This window comes from Vipera berus (genome assembly GCF_964194415.1).
Source record: "Vipera berus genome assembly, chromosome: 3".
Lineage (NCBI taxonomy): Eukaryota > Metazoa > Chordata > Lepidosauria > Squamata > Viperidae > Vipera > Vipera berus.
The window spans coordinates 44,904,072-44,923,221 of NC_138204.1; positions in this window are offsets into that span (position 1 = coordinate 44,904,072).

Genomic DNA, 19,150 nt, shown 5'->3' on the forward strand with positions numbered 1-19,150 from the left:
CTATTTTTATTTCAAATGATACCGATTCTTAAGAAAGATTCTAATTTGGAGGAATGGCAGCGAGGTATCAATAAATTTGTTTGGGCAGGGAAAAGGCCACGAGTTAAACTTAAGATTATGCAGGATACTCGTGAGAGAGGTGGTCTTAAAATGCCCAATCTTAAACTATATTATGAAGCTGCTGCATTAGTAGGAATAAGTGATTGGATTAATTTGACACAAGAGAGATTATTAAATCTTGAGGGCCATGATTTGTTGTTTGGCTGGCATGCATATTTGTTGTATGACAAGAAGGTAGACAATGTGTTTAGAGTGCATATTCTAAGACAGGCATTGTTGAGAGTTTGGAAGAAGTATAGACATAAGCTAGATTGTAAAATACCACTGTGGGCAATTCCAAAACACGCAATAGAAAATATACATGCTGGTTTCAAACATGATGTGACTACGTACAAGGAGATTCTGAGCTTGGAAAGAAATGTCTGGAGCTTGAAATCATATAGCCTCTTGCGAGAAGAGAAGGTTGTTCAAAATTGGTTTCAATATACTCAGCTACGGGCCAGGTGGAAAGAAGACCAGAAAATTGGTTTTACAATGACTGATGAAAATTTGATAAAACAAATTAGAAATCAGGGTCCCGCACATATCAAACGGATATATCTTGCATTGATAGAAATTGACTCAGAAACAGAGCTTGTTAAAGATTGTATGATTAAATGGGCCCAAAATATTCAAGAAGTAGTTACAATGGATACATGGGAAAGGATTTGGGTGAGGAACGTAAAATTTACACAAGCTCAAAATCTAAGAGAGAATTTTTACAAAATGTTTTATAGATGGCATCTAGATCCTAAAAAGCTTGCAAGTATGTATCCGAATTATCAGCCTAAATGTTGGAGGTGCGGTGACGAAGATGCAACATATTTTCACATATGGTGGACTTGTAAAAAGGTTAAGGCTTTTTGGATAAAAGTCTGGTGGAGCATGCAGAAGATTTTTAAACAGAGGATAAAGTTTTGTCCGCAACTTTTTTTGTTGGGAATAATTACAGATGCTACAGTTGTGGACACTAAGTTGATGTTGAATTTAATTACGGCAGCAAGACTCTTAATAGGTCAGTATTGGAAGAAGGAGGAACTGCCGACTATAGGAGAATGGACTTTAAAGGTTTCTGACCTGGCAGAGATGGCAAAGATATCGGCCTATTTGAAAGATCATTCGCAAGAACGTTATATTATGGAGTGGAGAAAATGGATTGAGTATATCCAGAACAAATATGGGACTAAAAAGTTTCATGTAGCATTTGAATAAGTCTTCCCTTCTTTTCTCTTTTTTTTTCTCTTTTTTTATATATTTTATATTAATAGTGTTTGTAGTTATCCTATATGAGCTAGAGAGTGATAGATTTTAGAGTTTACAGTTGTTAGCATATGGTTGTTTATGATTCTTTTTTTTTGTTTTTTATACCTTGTATTTAGCTCTGGGAAGTCGGGGGGGGGAGGGGGGGAGGGGTAAGGAGGGAGGGATAGGGGAGGGGTAGGGGGGTTTGTTAAAGATAAAATGTATGATAAAACTTTTCAATAAAAAAAAAATAAAAAAAAATTATCTTCTAAAAATAAAAACAGAATGGGAAAACCCATTTCTGCTTTGGGAGAAGATGACGCTCTGACTTATCTTTTGCCAGTTTATGGAGAGCTCTTGGTACTATGTCAAGATAAGAAATGAACAGGCAAAGTATAATTATTTCTGCTAGTTAATGGTGCCAACAGTTCTTTGTAGGCCTCGTGCAAATGCTATCAGCCTTTTCTAACATCTGTAAAAAATGCATACCACAATTGTGTGCAATCTAGGTATTCCCAAGTACAACTATGGATTAGTCTACTCTGTATGGCAATTGACTATGCTGCCCGAAAATAAGGCAGTAAGGCATTTGATAAAGTAGATCACAACCTACTACTTGATAAGATAGAAAAATGTGGGTTAGATAGCATCACCACCAGATGGATTCGTAGCTGGCTGACAGGCCGTACTCAGCATGTGGTCCTCAATGGAACTGCATCTACATGGAAGGAAGTGTGTAGTGGGGTGCCCCAGGGCTCTGTTCTGGGCCCAGTGCTCTTCAACATCTTCATCAACGATTTGGATGAGGGGATAGATGGGGAACTCATCAAATCTGCAGATGACACCAAACTGGGAGGAATAGCCAATACTCCAGAAGATAGGCTTAAGATACAGGAGGATCTGGACAGACTCGAACACTGGGCACTATCTAACAAAATGAAATTCAATGGTGAAAAAAGTAAGGTTCTACATTTAGGCAGGAAAAATCAAATGCACAGGTATAGTATAGGTGGTACCTTGTTCGATAGTAGTAACTGTGAGAGAGATCTTGGAATCCTAGTGGACAATCACTTAAATATGAGCCAGCAGTGTGCTGCAGCTGCCAAAAAAGCCAACACAGTGCTAGGCTGCATTAACAGAGGGATAGAATCAAGATCACGTGAAGTACTAATACCACTTTACAATGCCTTGGTAAGGCCACACTTGGAATACTGCATCCAGTTTTGGTCACCACGATGTAAAAAAGATGTCAAGACTCTAGAAAGAGTACAGAGAAGAGCAACAAAGATGATTGGGGGACTGGAGGCTAAAACATATAGGGAACGGTTGCTGGAATTGGGTATGTGTAGTTTAATGAAGAGAAGGGTGAGGGGTGATATGATAGCAATGTTCCAATATCTCAGGGGCTGCCACAAAGAAGAGGTAGCCAAGCTATTCTCCAAAGCACCTGAAAGCAGGACAAGAAGCAATGGATGGAAACTAGTCAAGGAGAGAAGCAACCTAGAACTAAGGAGAAATTTCCTGACAGTTAGAACCAGTGGAACAACCTGCCTCCAGAAGTGGTGAATGCTCCAACACTGGAAGTATTTAAGAAGAGACTGGACAGCCATTTGTCTGAAATGGTATAGGGTTTCCTGCCTTAGCAGGGGGTTGGACTAGATGACCTCCAAGGTCCCTTCCAACTTTTTCTTCTTCTTCTTCTTCTTCTTCTTCTTCTTCTTCTTCTTCTTCTTCTTCTTCTTCTTCTTCTTCTTCTTCTTCTTCTTCTCCTCCTCCTCCTCCTCCTCCTCCTCCTCCTCCTCCTCATTATTATTATTATTATTATTATTATTATTATTATTATTATTATTATTATTATTATTATTATTATTATTATTATTATTATTATTATTATTATTATTATTATTATATATTGAATATAATGTTAAGCATTGTTACGCTGACAGCTCAGTCAGCGTAACACCCGGCAACAACAGGTGGCGTCATAACTCCTGTCCTATTGGTCAAGCCATTCTGGCGGGACCCTTTAAGGATGTGGATTGGACACCGGCTTGCCGGCAACAGTATTTAAAGGAGCTGAGCTGTGGAGACTCCTCAGTTCAACCACAATAAAGCTTGAGCTGAAACCTCGACGTCCTGTCATCTGTCCTAACCGGTCTACCCACGATACGTAACAGTGGCGACGAGGATGGGATACTGCTGTGAGCTGAAGCGCTAGCTGAGTCACTAGAGCTGAAGCACGAGCAAACGCGGGAAAGGAGGGAAGAGAAAACTCTCCTGATCGATTCCTTCCCGGTAAAGAGCACTAACCAGACCAGGACAGAATGACACAAATCGGACACATCCACGAGTTCGATGTCCGCCACCCGGGACAGTGGGAGTCCCACTTGGGACAAGTCGAGGGCTATCTCTTCGTGAATAAAATCACAGAAGACAGGGCAAAGGCACCGGCGCTGCTTTGCATTAGCGGGCCAGCTGTGTACGATGTAGCTGTCGGGCTATGCATCCCAGATCCTGTCACGGCACTATCATACGCTGACCTCGTCAGCAAATTGAGCCAACACTTCATGCCTAAGAAGTCCGAAATCTACTGGCGACTTCGATTCATCCAGAGGAACCAGCTTCCAGGCGAATCGGCGATGGATTTCGTGGCCGCCGTGCGACAAGCCGCCCGAATGTGCAGGTTCCCTGACCTGGAAGACCGGATTCGAGACCGAATTGTGTTCGGCCTGAGTGATGATCACCTCCAGCAAAAAATAATAGCCTTACCAACCCTGAGCCTGTCAGAAGTAATCAACGAAATAATGGCTCAGGAGGCGATTAACAAAAAGAATGCGCTCAGACATAACAACAACCCGAATGGCTCCGTGCACCAAGAAAATGCTGCTGACAGTGGAGAAGGGGAACAAGCCAACGAAGCTGAAATCGACGCTATCCTACAAAGGCTGGAGAAGTTCAAGAACCGCCGTGACCACATCCAGACGCAAAAGAAGCCGGTAGGGGCCAACAGAAATTCGAGAGTCCCTAGCTGCAACGCAAGCTGGAACAGCCAAAATTGTGCCAGCTGCGGGGGCAATCACCCCAGAGCATCCTGCCGTTTCCGCGGGGCCAAATGCCATGCTTGTGGCAAAACCAGCCACATACAATCCGTCTGCCGAGCCTGAAACCATGACAATGTAAACGACATCGACGAGCAGCCTGCAGGTACCAGTACCCCCCCCCTAGAAACCCCAGGGACCTGGGCGCCCCAGATTATAGAAAATTTGGAAGTGGCTTGCCAGTCAGCGATCCACCCCCCGCTCAAACCAAAAATCCAAATTACTATTAGCATAGAGGGAATCCCTTGCCAAATGGAAGTGGATTCCGGCTTGCCAGTCTCTTTAATTTCATCAGAGACCCTTTCTCTAATTTGTTCTAAGAGCAGGCAGTGGATTGGCATAGCACCCACCAAAATTAAACTGACGGACTTCCAACGTTCCCCGATTAAACTAAGGGGACAAGCCACTGTGCTAGTCAAATATAAGGAATTCCAGGGTCAGCTGGAAATCCTCATAACTGAAGGGAAAAGGACGAATTTAGTGGGTTTAGATTGGTTCCAGGCCCTGGGCATTTGGCTAGGGGGAATAAACAGTGTCCAATCTAATAACCTAGATTCCATCTGTAACAGGTTTACAGACGTGTTTTGGGGGGGTTGGGAAAATACACCGGGCCGCCAGTTAAATTAAGACTTAATCCAGAAGTCCTGCCCATGAGAATTAAAGCTAGAAGGGTCCCATTCACGTTAAAAGAGAAAGTGGAAAGCGAGTTAGATAAATTAGTGGGGCAGGGAATTTTAGAGCCTGTAGAAGGGGGGGAATGGGAAACGCCTATCGTCACCCCCTAAAACCGAACGGTAAAATAAGAATTTGTGCGGATTATAAGGCTTCGGTAAACTGGGCCTTGAATCCGCATGCTTACCCGGTCCCCTCGGTGAAACACATCCTCGCAGCGATACAGTCCGGCGCCATCTTTGCCAAGCTAGACTTGGCGCAGGCGTATCAGCAACTTCTGGTTTCCCGCAAAAAAAGCTGAAATTCAAACAATTGTCACACACAAGGGAGCCTTTCGCGTAAATCGTTTACAATTCGGAATCGCTGTAGCTCCGGGAATTTTCCAGGAAATCATGGAAAAAACACTGAAAGGTGTGTACCTGGTGTGTACCTGGTGTGTACCTGGTGTGTGCCCGTATTTTGACGATGTGCTGATCGCCGGGGAATTGGAGACACAGTTAGCTGACAGGTTAAGAGTAGTACTCAGCAGGTTCAGGACTGCCGGTTTAAAATTACAAAAAGATAAGTGCTGCATTGAGGTAAGATCAACCGAATGTTTAGGGTTTAGAATAGATGCGCAGGGCATCCACCCCACTGACTCAAAAGTAAGAGCTATTAAGTCGGCCCCTACTCCTAAAAATAAGGCGGAATTACAGGCATTCTTAGGTTTAATTAATTTCTATCATTCATTCTTACCCCATAAGGCAACTATTGCAGAACCTCTGCATAGGTTGCTAGACAAAAACGCCCCTTGGAAATGGTCCACAAAACACGACAATAGCTTCAAAACTTTAAAACACTTGCTCTCAAGAAATTCATCTGTCACTCACTTTGTAGAAGGAAAACTTGTATGCCTAGCATGCGATGCCTCTCCATATGGAGTGGGCGCAGTGCTCAGTCACTTAGAAGAAACAGGGGAGCAAAAGCCAATTGCCTTTTACTCCAGGACACTTACACCTGCAGAAAGGAACTATGCGCAAATAGATAAGGAGGCATTAGCCCTCGTGGCAGGGGTTAAGAAGTTCCATGACTACCTGTATGGTAGGAAATTCGTCATCTTCACTGATCACAAACCCCTGTTGGGGTTATTCACAACCAACAAAATAACACCTCAGATACTATCCCCCCAGAGTTTTACGTTGGTCCGTCTTCCTGTCTGCCTACTCTTACGACTTAAAATATAAACCAGGGAAAAACATGGGGCACGCTGATGCACTAAGCAGGCTCCCCCTGTCTATTGTTGAGCCAGACCCACCCCCAGCCTGTAATATCATTACCATTCAGGACCTCCCAGACTCACCCCTCCAAGCCAAGGATATAGCTAGAAGCACAGCTAACGACAAAATCTTAAGCAGAGTAGCAGCTTGGGTGGCCTCAGGCTGGCAGGCACAGAGCCCAGGGAAGGATTTCCAACAATACTTTACCCGTAGAAATGAAATATCGTCACATAAAGGATGTCTACTATGGGGTAGCAGGGTTATAGTCCCTGACAAACTGAGAATTAAGGTATTGCAGGCATTACATGAAGGGCACCCAGGCATTGTTAGGATGAAGGCTCTGGCCCGCAGCTATGTTTGGTGGCCCGGTCTCGACAAAGAAATTGAACAGCAGGTTGCGGGGTGCTATCAGTGCCAAAAAACCAGGCCCGAGCAACCACAACACCCAGTATATAAATGGGAACCAACCTCTACGCCCTGGTCAAGAATTCACATTGACTATGCAGGCCCCTTTCAAGGCCACCTTTTTCTCATAGTTGTGGACAGTTACTCAAAATGTTTAGAGGTAGTTCCCGTATCCAGCATGACCACATCCAAAACCATACAGGTGCTGCGGGGGCTCTTTGCAACACATGGCCTACCTGACATCATTGTGTCAGACAACGGCCCACAATTTACGTCTGCTGATTTTCAGGCCTTCAACAGAGCCAACTTGATTAGGCACATCACATCTGCCCCCTTCCACCCGGAGACTAACGCCCTTGCAGAACGCATGGTAAGGTCAACAAAAGATGCCCTGAAGTGGATTATCATCGGAGACTGGCATCAAAGACTGGCACAATTCCTGTTGAGTCAACACACCACTCCATCCACCACTTCCGGCAAAAGCCCAGCAGAACTGCGATGGGGCCGAGGCCTCAAGACAAAACTGGACAGACTACACCCTGACCGTGTGGCGGCGGAAGGAGAACAACGCACTACTGTGAAGGAATTGACAGTGGGGGACCGTGTGTGGGCCAGAAATTATGCCACAGGGGACTTTTGGGTTCAAGGGGTGGGGATTGCTAAAACCGGGCCTGTGTCATATGTTATTGAGGGGGTAGAGGGCCGACAATTTAGAAGACATTTAGACCAGTTATGAAAACGGGCCCCAGAAAACCAGCCCGGGGATGAGGCCATCAGCAGAGAGTCAACATCTGGCCCAGCAACCACTATAACACCTGAAGGATCCTCACAAGAATATATGCCAACCTCATATACCAGGGACAGACCAGACACTAGTCAGGCATCCCAGAACCCGGGGGAACAGCTGGGGGACCCCGATCCCACACCAGGGGTTAGCAGGGAAGAACATAGCCAGTCTCCAGACAGGGCAGAGTTGCCATTAAGACGTTCAAACAGAATCCGCAAGCCCCCAGCATATCTGCAGGATTTTGTAAGGTCATAGGTCATTCACAAGATGAAGTTAATATTGTTATTGTTGTGTTCTTGTTGGGGGGAAAGGGAATGTTATATATTGAATATAATGTTAAGCATTGTTACGCTGACAGCTCAGCTGACAGCTCAGCTGTGTAAACACCCGGCAACAACAGGTGGCATCATAACTCCTGTCCTATTGGTCAAGCCATTCTGGCGGGACCCTTTAAGGATGTGGATCGGACACCGGCTTGCCGGCAACAGTATTTAAAGGAGCTGAGCTGTGGAGACTCCTCAGTTCCACCACAATAAAGCTTGAGCTGAAACCTCGATGTCCTGTCATCTGTCCTAACCGGTCTACCCATGATACGTAACAATTATTAATTATTATTATTATTATTATTATTATTATTATTATTATTATTATTATTATTATTATTATTATTATTATTATTATTATTATTATTATTGGAGTTATAGTCCCACTGATCTAAAGGGCATCTATTGGTGAAATATGAAGAAACCAATACCTTCATGTCACCATTTTACATGATGGAAACACAATATTTACCAGTTCCCATATTGATCTTGCAGCAAAATCTTGGAAATAGGTTCTTGAACCCTATTTGTCTTCCTCAGTACACATAACAGAAACTTCTCATAGTAAGGTCCAGGCATCTATATCATCACAGGAACATAGAGCTGGGGAAGCACCAATTAGGAAGTCAAATCTAACAATAGTTCAACTGTTCTGGTATATTTAAGGTTGTAGTCTGAACTTGAAAATAATTACAGTGTTAGGATTTTGTTTGCTTTCCCAGTGTTTAGTAATGGAAATGATAGCTCTAATGGAATTGTGTTCCTCATGCAGTGTTCTTTTGGTAGATATTTTACCAAGCATTTCTCTTTAGTATTTATTTGTCAGCTCATCAAATATTTTCCTGAGGAAAGAATCAGTTCTCAGCCTAATGATACTTTTAGCTATCTAGTCTAGCTATAAATAGCAGTATGATTTTAGTTTACAAGCAGACTCTTATTTCCCCCCACCCTTCCAACAATGCTCCTTTTATTTCTCCAAAGTTTGATTAGAATTTTGAGGAAGTAATTACAGTAGTTCTTTCTGAAGCAGAACTGATTTAAGAAAACTGAACAACAACCTAGAACAGTTTTCTAAAAGTATTACAACAAATAGGTAGTTTTGTTTATTTGATTTGATGTCAATAACCGCCCACCTTACATTCTTCTAATTCAACTCCTATTTTTTGTAGCTGTTTATAAAGTGTAAATTAGCACTTTTAAATATGGGTTGCACAGGTTCATGGATTGTACCATGGCATGGTTTATTTAGACTTGAAGTATTGAATAAGGCTCATATATCAGGTTGAGACATCATTTGTCTTAATCTTGGTTTATGGTTTAAGAATATAGGCAACACTCTGCGGGATCAGACGATCGAGTCCAGCAATCTGTTCCCACAGTGACCAACAACATGCACAAGGAAGCCCACCAGTCTCCCAATAGAGGGCCTTCAGATGCAGTCACACTGTCATCAAGGCTAACAATCAGTGATCCTCATGACTTCCATATATTGGTCCAACCCTTTTTAAGTTAGCCAAGCTGGTAACTAGCACCACAGCTCATAGTAGCAAATTCCAAAGTATGCACTGTGCAAAAAATATTTCCTTTTGTCCTTAGATATTAGCTGAGTTCATTTAAAGCAGCCAGCCAAACCCAAACAAAACATATAAACCAAACCATGCAAAGATATGATTTGTTGAGTAAACTATAACTAGCTAAATTCAGATGCCATGTTATCCATAAAGCATAGTGATGTAGTTATTACAATTATAGTTGTGAATCAGGCCATTATTGCTAGCTCCAAACAACATGTTTATTTATTTATTTATTGATGGGATTTATATCCCGCCCTATCTCCTGAAGGACTCAGGGCGGCTCACAATAAAACATATAATAAGTGCATAAATCAAGATAAATGAAATTGAGAACATCAGTGCAATAAAAAATTAGAGAATTTAAAAATGAATTAAAAATACTAAATATAAATTAATTAAGATGCCTGTCAGTCTAGGTCAGCTTGGTGGAACAGGTGTGTTTTGAGGCCGCGGCGAAAGGATTGGAGGTTTTGGGCTATCCGAAGCTCAGGGGGGAGCTGATTCCATAGGGTTGGTGCTCCCACAGAGAAGGCCCTCCCCCTGGGGGTCGCCAGCCGACATTGCCTAGCTGACGGTACCCTGAGGAGGCCTTCTCTGTGTGAGCGTACTGGACGATGGGAATTTGTTCCCGGCAGCAGATGGTCCTGCAAGTATCCCGGACCTAAGCCATGTAGGGCTTTAAAGGTAAGTACCAGCACCTTAAATCTCACCCGGAGGGCAACTGGTAGCCAATGCAGCTCCCGTAGGAGGGGTGTAATATGGGAGTATCGGGAAGCTCCCATCACAACCCGCGCAGCTGCATTCTGCACCAGCTGAAGCCTCCGGGTGGTCTTTAAGGGCAGCCCCATGTAGAGAGCATTACAGTAATCAATACGGGAGGTAACGAGTGCGTGGGTGACTGTACGTAGGGCATCTCGGTCCAAAAAGGGGCGTAATTGGTATATAAGACGAATCTGGGCAAATGCCCCCCTAGCCACGGTTCCAATGTGATCTTCAAAACTGAGTCGTGAATCTAGGAGGACGCCCAGATTGCGTGCTTTATCAATGGGAGGTAACATCTCTCCTCCTATAGTCAGAGATGGAACCTCTTGGACTAAACGAGATGACGGTATGTACAGCCACTCAGTCTTGGCCGGGTTGAGTCGAAGCCTGTTTTCTCCCATCCAAATCTGTACCGCTTCCAGACAACGGGACATCACGTCGAGGGCATCACTGGGTTGGTTCGGGGTGGAGATGAATAGCTGGGTATCATCAGCATATTGATGATATTTCACCCCGAAGCTACGGATGATCTCTCCCAGCGGCTTCATATAGATGTTGAACAGGAGGGGCGAGAGTACCGAACCCTGAGGCACTCCACAATTAAGAGGCCTAGGGCTTGACCTCTGCCCTCCTGCCAACACCGTCTGCGAACGGTCCGAGAGGTAGGAGGAGAACCAACGCAGAACGGTGCCTCCCACTCCCAGCCCCTCAAGACGACGCAGTAAGATACCATGGTCGATGGTATCAAAAGCTGCTGATAGATCTAATAGGACCAGGACAGAAGAGTAACCTCTATCTCGTGCCCGCCAGAGATCATTCACCAGCGCGACCAATGCCGTCTCCGTGCTGTGCCCCGGTCTGAAACCCGATTGGTACGGATCTAGATATTCAGCTTCCTCCAGGTTCAGAGGGAGCTGTCGTGCCACCACGCTCTCAACGACCTTCGCAAGGAAGCGAAGGTTGGAGACAGGACGGAAGTTGTTTAAAACAGCTGGGTCCAGTGCCGGTTTCTTGAGGAGGGGCCTTACCACCGCCTCTTTCAAGGCAGCGGGGAAGTACCCTTCACTCAGTGAGGCATTGATGACTGCTAGGAGCCAGCCTCGTGTAACCTCCCGAGAAGCATAGACTAGCCAGGAGGGACACGGGTCCAACAAACATGTGGCGGCACTTAGTTTCCCCATGATCTTGTCCACTTCATCCGGAGTCACAGGATCGAACTCTTCCCAAATGTACTTGGCCAACTTCATCGTTTTCCTCTCGTTCGATACTGCCCAGTCAGAGTCCAGACCAGCCCGAATCTGAGCAATTTTGTCCACCAGATATTTACTAAATTCCTCAGCCCGTCCATGTAGGGGGTCCTCTCCCGTCTCTTGACTTAAAAGGGAGCGGACCACTCTAAATAGGGCGGCCGGGCGATTATCTGCGGACGCAATGAGGGTGGTGAAGTAGGCGCGCTTTGCCACCCTCATTGCCACAAGATAGGATCTAGAAAAGGATCTTAACTGTGTTCGGTCAGACTCGGACCGACTGGCTCTCCAAATGCTCTCTAGGCCCCTTCTCTGGCGCTTCATCTCCCGCAGGTCCTTGGAGAACCAAGGAGCGAGTCGGGACTTGCGCCGGGTCAGAGGCCGCAAAGGGACAACGCGGTCGAGCGCCTCCGAAGCAGCCTGTTGCCAGGCATTAACTAAGGACTCGACCGGGTTGTGGGAGAGGGAGGTGGGAATCGGTCCAAGCGCCATCTGGAATTTATCTGGGTCCATCAGGCACCTGGGGCGGAACCACCTGGTCGGTTCCGCTTCCTGACATCGGGGGGTGACGTGACGGAGGCCCAACCGCAGGAGGTAGTGGTCTGTCCATGAAAGGGGTTGTGATGTTGGAGTAACCCCACCCAGCCCATTTAGCCACTGCCCAGAGACAAAAATTAGATCCGGCATGTTTCCTCCCTCGTGAGTTGGGTCCTGAGTAATTTGAGTAAGGTCCATGGCCGTCATGGAGGCCATGAACTCTCGGGCCACTTCTGATGCACTGCCCAGGGAAGGTAGATTAAAATCTCCCAGTACCATAAGCTTTGGAAATTCGACCGCCAATCCTGAGATGGCGTCAGGTAGCTTGGGTAGAACCGTTGCTGTGCAGCTTGGAGAGAGGTATACCAGAAGTAGGCCCAACTGACCACCAGGACCCCACCTTAAGAGGAGGGATTCACATCCGTCTATCTGAGGGGCAGTGGCCTCCCGCGGATGGAGGGTCTCTCTGATAACGATCGCCACGCCACCTCCCCTACCCTGAGCTCGAGGTTGATGTAGCACACGGAAACCTGGGGGGGATAAATCAGTCAGAGGGACCCCTCCCTCTGGGCCCAGCCAGGTTTCCGTGATGCATGCCAGGTCTGCGCCTTCCTCCTCGATCAAGTCATGGATGAGGGGAGCTTTATTCACAACAGACCTGGCATTAAAATAGATCAGCCTGAGCTCAGGAGTCAGACCTCCCTCTTCCCCAGGGCAGCAAGCGGGAGCCAGAGGGTCAGAGCGCGCCACAGCAAGAAGATAGCGTGGGCGTGATCTCAGAATACGATGTTGGTGAAAGTGTTTTAATATATTATTGTATGTCACCTAGAGTCAATCAAATAACCATGTAGATAACGTAAAATAATAAAGAAAAAAGAATGATGGCTAGGCTGGAATTCAGTGTATCATGTGAATACAAGCAACTGCTTTCAGCAAACAAGGCTCAGTTTGAAGAGAGGAAAAACAAAGCTAAATGATCCAAGAGGGTTAGAAAAAAAGAGCAGTTATGAAATGGCAGTCATGCTATTTCTCCCCCAAATCTTAGCTACAACATACAAAGTGAAACAAACATCTTAAGGTTTTGTACATTAAGTGATTGACCAATTAGTCAACAGCCACCCAAAGTACATCTGACTGCCTTCTTTCCTCAAGGAGATGCTGTAGATAAGAAGGAAGTACTGCATTTAACAAGTTTAAGAATTTCTGAAATAGAAATATTTGACCTGCTGAATTTCTGCCTGTTTTGCAGAAATTGCATAAGAATCTTCAAGGAAAATTATGTGACGATCATTAAAACAAACTGACAGCCCAAAATATGATTTCCTTGAAGAATTCAGTGATAATGTTACTCTTTACCAGATTGTGCAAGTGTGAATAAATTTTTATGGTAAATTCACAATATCTTGGAATGTTATTAAATACACATACATGGGTTTGCTTCTTTGATCATTGCAAAATTGATTTTAAAAACAAAAGTAAAATTAAAAATAAATAAGTTTGAAATCAGTAGGTTCATGCACCACAGTAAGCTAATATTAACCCATTGTATGGCTTCAGTTCATTGTATGAAATTAGGATTGCTCAGTTTGGTCTTGAAAATTCCAAGTAACTATTAGATGAAAAGTGGTTATCCATATTTTTTTGTTGCCATCTGGTGTTCATGTGGATTGTTGCAGCACAGATCTGGTAGCTGTAATACAGCTTATTACTTGGCAGGTGGGGGAGGGAGAATAGAATAGAATAGAGCTGGAAGGGACCTTGGAGGTCTTCTAGTCCAGCCCCCTGCTCAAGCAGGAGAATCTATACCATCTCAGATATTTATACACTAGGTCTAGACTGTGATAATAACAATGAAATTTCTATTTAATGGGGCCCCATTTAGCAGATGTTGAATGCAATGAACCAATTTCCATTTTCCTCTATAACAGACATGGCATCTAAAATAGTTTGATGATGTACTAGGTTTCACATTATATGCTGTTATGTTTCCATCATTTGTATAATAACATTTATGCAAGGATGTAAAGTTCATCATTCACATCATTTTATACCATGTGGCACAAATGATATGATTTATATCATTTGCATAATGCCATTACACAAATTCATAGTTCTTATGAATCCTAACTTGCTTAGGCATTACATGCTTAATAACTTCCTTAATCATACTATGACTTCCAAGATTGATTGGGAATGCTCTCTTAAGTTTATTACTTCCCAGCCAGGTCAGGAATTAAATAGGTGCCGAGAAATACTGTGTAACAGCCTTCAATCTGGAACTTATTCTCCACTCAAAATTCTTAAAGCCCAAAGCATTTGCTGTTAATTTTTGAGAAAATAAAGTGATAGGCATAGGCAAACCAATATGTGGTTAGCCATTGTAGGTGTCATGTGGTGTTTGAACAGATTTCCACTCCAATTCTCATTCATTTTTGCTATTTGGAAATAATAATAATTAAACAACAACAACAATAATGTTGGAAGGGACCTTGGAGGTCATCTAGTCCAACCCCCTGCTCAGGCAGGAAACCCTATACCATTTCAGACAAAGAGCTGTCCACTCTCTTCTTAAAAACTTCCAGTGTTGGAGCATTCACAGCTTCTGCAGGCAGATTGTTCCACTGATTATTTTTTTATTTTAATCCCATTTATATCCCACCCTTCTCCGAAGACTCAGGGCGGCTTACAATCTAAGCACAAATCAATGTGCTTAGCAATAGTTAATTGTTCTAACTGTCAGGAAGTTTCTCCTTAGTTCTAGGTTGCTTCTCTCCTTGATTAGTTTCCATCTGTTGCTTCTTGTCCTGCCTTCAGGTGCTTTGGAGAATAGCTTGACTCCATTGTCTTTGTGGCAGCCCCTGAGATATCGGAACACTGCTATCATGTCCCCCCTCGTCCTTCTCTTCATTAAACTAGACATACCCAATTCCAGCAACCGTTCCTTATATGTTTTAGTCCCCAGTCCCCTGATTATCCTTGTTGCTCTTCTCTGTACTCTTTCTAGAGTCTCAACATCTTTTTTACATCGTGGTGACCAAAACTGGATGCAGTCTTGATTTACATTAGAAACTGATCTATATCAGATCAGCCTATATCAGACCACTATTCCACTCTGGCCTTTATGGTCTATTCTGGCATGAGGTATCCAGGGTATTAGGCAGAATTCATTCATCTTCTCTGTAACATATTGATATCAAAGCCTGAACTTTAATGCTTTTTTATTGAATATCCTGCTCTTATACATTACTTATACATTACTCTCATTTCATACACACATTTGTATTAAAGGCAGTTCATGTTTGCAACCTACCAATAATATGAAGGTAATCTGTTTACATATTAACCATTGCTAGTGATGTGGTGGCTCAGGGGTTGGACTGTCCCTTGGCAGATGCAGATTTAAGATTACCCTCAGCTATGGAACCACACTGGCTGGCTTTAGGCTGTGCACTTTTCTCAGTCCAACCTACCTCAAAAAACCTCACTGGGTTTTTTGTTGTGGAAAAAAATGGGAAGAGAGAGTGCTAGAAATATGGCCTTGAGCTCTTGAATGAAAAATGGGATATAAATCATTATGGGTGAACTAGCCCAGATTGAACTTCTAAATATAATGTATCTGTGTAAATAGCTTCAGGAACTTAGAAATTTCAGTGCCTTCTCTGGACGGTTGAGAATTAGAAATGTGTAGGTTTCTTTCAGCAAGACATGAATGCATTACGAGTATGGAAAACAGAAGAGCTGAACATAAGGGCTTGCTTAATATGAATAGAAACATAATAGAAAAATAATATAAATAGATAAATAGAAAAATTGTTTTACAGTCTAGAAGGCTGTTGGAATAAAATTTCCTTCACATCTTCGCTGGCTGTTCATTTCTAAACCAATATTCGAATGCCAACTTTTCTTTTCTTACTTTTTTGTGAGGTGCATCCATCTCTTGCCAGTAGCCCTTCATGTAGGTCTGTGGTGGCAGGTGGCAGGCAGAGCCCTCTCTGATGGAACGCACGTCGTTGACCCAATCCTAGGCCTTCAGCTGGATTTTATAAAACCTTTTCACTTGATGACGCCGCCACTGTGTGCAAATTTTTTTTTAAAAAATGGCTAAGTGGAATTTTCCTCCAATGGGATTTTCCCATGTATTTTACCACAAAACATAGATAGGGCAGCCTAGAAAGGTAAGTGCCCTCAAAAATACCCAAGGTCTCCAAGTTTGTTGGCAATTTCCATTTTCCTGTATGAGTCCATGGTGACCTAATAATAACTTGAATTTTCCTCCAATGGGATTTTCCCATGTATTTTACCAGGAAACATAGGTAGGGCACCCTAGAAAGGTAAGTGCCCTCCTAACCATACCCAAGCACTCTGAGTTTGTTGGCAGTGTCCATTTTGCAGGATGAGTCCATGATGACCTAACCCTAACCCTCAGTGGAATTTTCCTCCAATAGGGTTTTCCCATGTATTTTACCAGGAAACATAGATAGGGCAGGCAAGAAAGGTAAGTGTCCTCCTAACCATACCCAAGCACTCCGAGTTTGTTGGCAGTGTCCATTTTCCTGTATGTGTCCATGGTGACCTAACCCTAACCCTAAGTGGAATTTTTCTCCAATGGGATTTTTCCATTTATTGTACTAGTAAACATAGATAGGGCAGCCTAGAAAGGTTAGTGCCCTCCTAACCATACCCAAGCACTCTGAGTTTGTTGGCAGTGTCCATTTTGCAGGATGAGTCCATGATGACCTAACCCTAACCCTCAGTGGAATTTTCCTCCAATAGGGTTTTCCCATGTATTTTACCAGGAAACATAGATAGGGCAGGCAAGAAAGGTAAGTGTCCTCCTAACCATACCCAAGCACTCCGAGTTTGTTGGCAGTGTCCATTTTCCTGTATGTGTCCATGGTGACCTAACCCTAACCCTAAGTGGAATTTTTCTCCAATGGGATTTTTCCATTTATTGTACTAGTAAACATAGATAGGGCAGCCTAGAAAGGTTAGTGCCCTCCTAACCATACCCAAGCACTCCGAGTTTGATGGCAATGTCCATTTTCCTGTATGAGTCCATGGTGACCTAACCCTAACCCTAAGTGGAATTTTCCTCCAATGGGATTTTCCCATGTATTTTACCAGAAAACATAGATAGGCTAGTCTAGAAAGGTTAGTGCCCTCCTAACCATACCCAAGAACTCTGATTGTGTTGGCGATGATCATTTTCCTGTATGACTCCATGGTGACCTAACCCTAACCCTAAGTGGAATTTTCCTCCAATGGGATTTTCCCATGTATTTTACCAGAAAACATAGATAGGCTAGTCTAGAAAGGTTAGTGCCCTCCTAACCATACCCAAGAACTCTGATTGTGTTGGCGATGACCATTTTCCTGTATGACTCCATGGTGACCTAACCCTAACCCTAAGTGGAATTTTCCTCCAATGGGATTTTCCCATTCATTTTTACCAGAAAACATAGATAGGGCAGCCTAGAAAGGTAAGTGCCCTCCTAACAATACCCAAGCATTCCAAGTTTGTTGGCGAAGTCCTTTTTCCTGTATGAGTTCATGGTGACCTAACCGTAACCCTAAGTTGAATTTTCCTCCAGTGGGCCAAGTCCACTCAGCAACCGGTGATACATAAGTGGGTTTTAGGTCGCAGTTTGGGCACTCGGTCTCTGAAAGGTTTGCCATGATTTGTGTAGGTAATGCAGACCATGGTCTAGGAAGCTGAAGTTCTGTTGACAGCAGCAGTTTTTAAGCCTATGACTTATTTCTAAAATCCTTTGCTCCCTCATTGGATGTTGGCATTTTTTGGAAATATACATGAACACACTACTTGTGCTCCTAATTCTTTAACTTTCTTTCCTAGCTCTTAGTAATTTCTTGTTATTGTTTTCATTGTGTCCCCACATGTAGGAGAAGAAATGGATAGCCATCTGTGGGATTGATTATTTTAGTAAGGTTCTGAGTTACATCTTTGATTTTTGTTCCAGGGAGACAATATTCCTCCTTAGATTGATTGCCTGGTCTTTAGACTGTGGTTTCTGTTCCCCTAAGAATTCAACATGTATTGAAGCAACTGTATTGTCTAAGTATTATCTACTGCATAAGGTTGAAAGTTTTGTCATAGGCAAATAGTACCATAAATAACTTAGAATCAGCATACCTGACATCTTTCTCTCCCCATTATATACCTGAATGATCATTACAGTGATTAGAAGAATGCTGCAAAGCTGCTATAGAGGCTTTGAGGTAGCAACTTTTCACAGGATCAGAGCATCCCTCAGTATAATTTCTAGGGAAGAATTTCCGTTAGCACAACTGCCTTCTTGGTTTTGTAAGGCTGTCAATGTAGAGGAAGTATCTTCCTATGCATAATTGGTCACCAAGTTTCTTATACTGGGCAAGACTGCTGAGTATGTTCCATTTCCAATTTTCCAATCATCTAGATCACAGAACCAGCCAAACAACACAGGGTTAGATGTAAAGGATATGATGAAATTTTACCTGGGCCCCAAAAGCATAATTACTCCTGAGGTGCATGAAGATCTGATCCTAGAATGACAAGGGGATACTCGGCATTGATTAAGTGCTTAAGCCCCATTCAAGTCTTCAAGTTTGTTGCCAACTGTCTGTTCAAACAATTCAACTGTTTCTCCATATTAGACATTTCCTGCTTTCCCACACCTTCTGCTACTTTTGAAACCAATCCAAAGTTTTTGTTTATCTCTGAACCCATTCCAAAGGCAGTGAATTGCAATCAGTGGAGAGTGATGGGCGAAAGGAGGGGGAGCCCTTGCCATTTGCTTCCCCCTCGCCCGTTCATTTCAGCTTTCGTTCAAGCAGAAATTACTCACATTAATCAAGAGAGAGAATGTGTTTGCAGCTTGTGAATTTGGTGCTGTGGAATCAAATTCCATCAGCGGCAGCAGAGGACAGGAGCCTCTATCTCTGTCACACATGGCCTAATAGAGCCATTGCCAGAGGAAATTGGATGTGAGAATTCTCCTAAATAAACCTGCCCTTAAAAAAGGCCAGATCTACATGACAAATGGATACTTCTAACAGAAACCAGTACAGATGTCCAGTAGGGCAAATTAATATGGATCACTCCTGCAGTAAGTGTCAAAGAGGGGAAGAAATGCTCTACAGAGAAAAGGTTT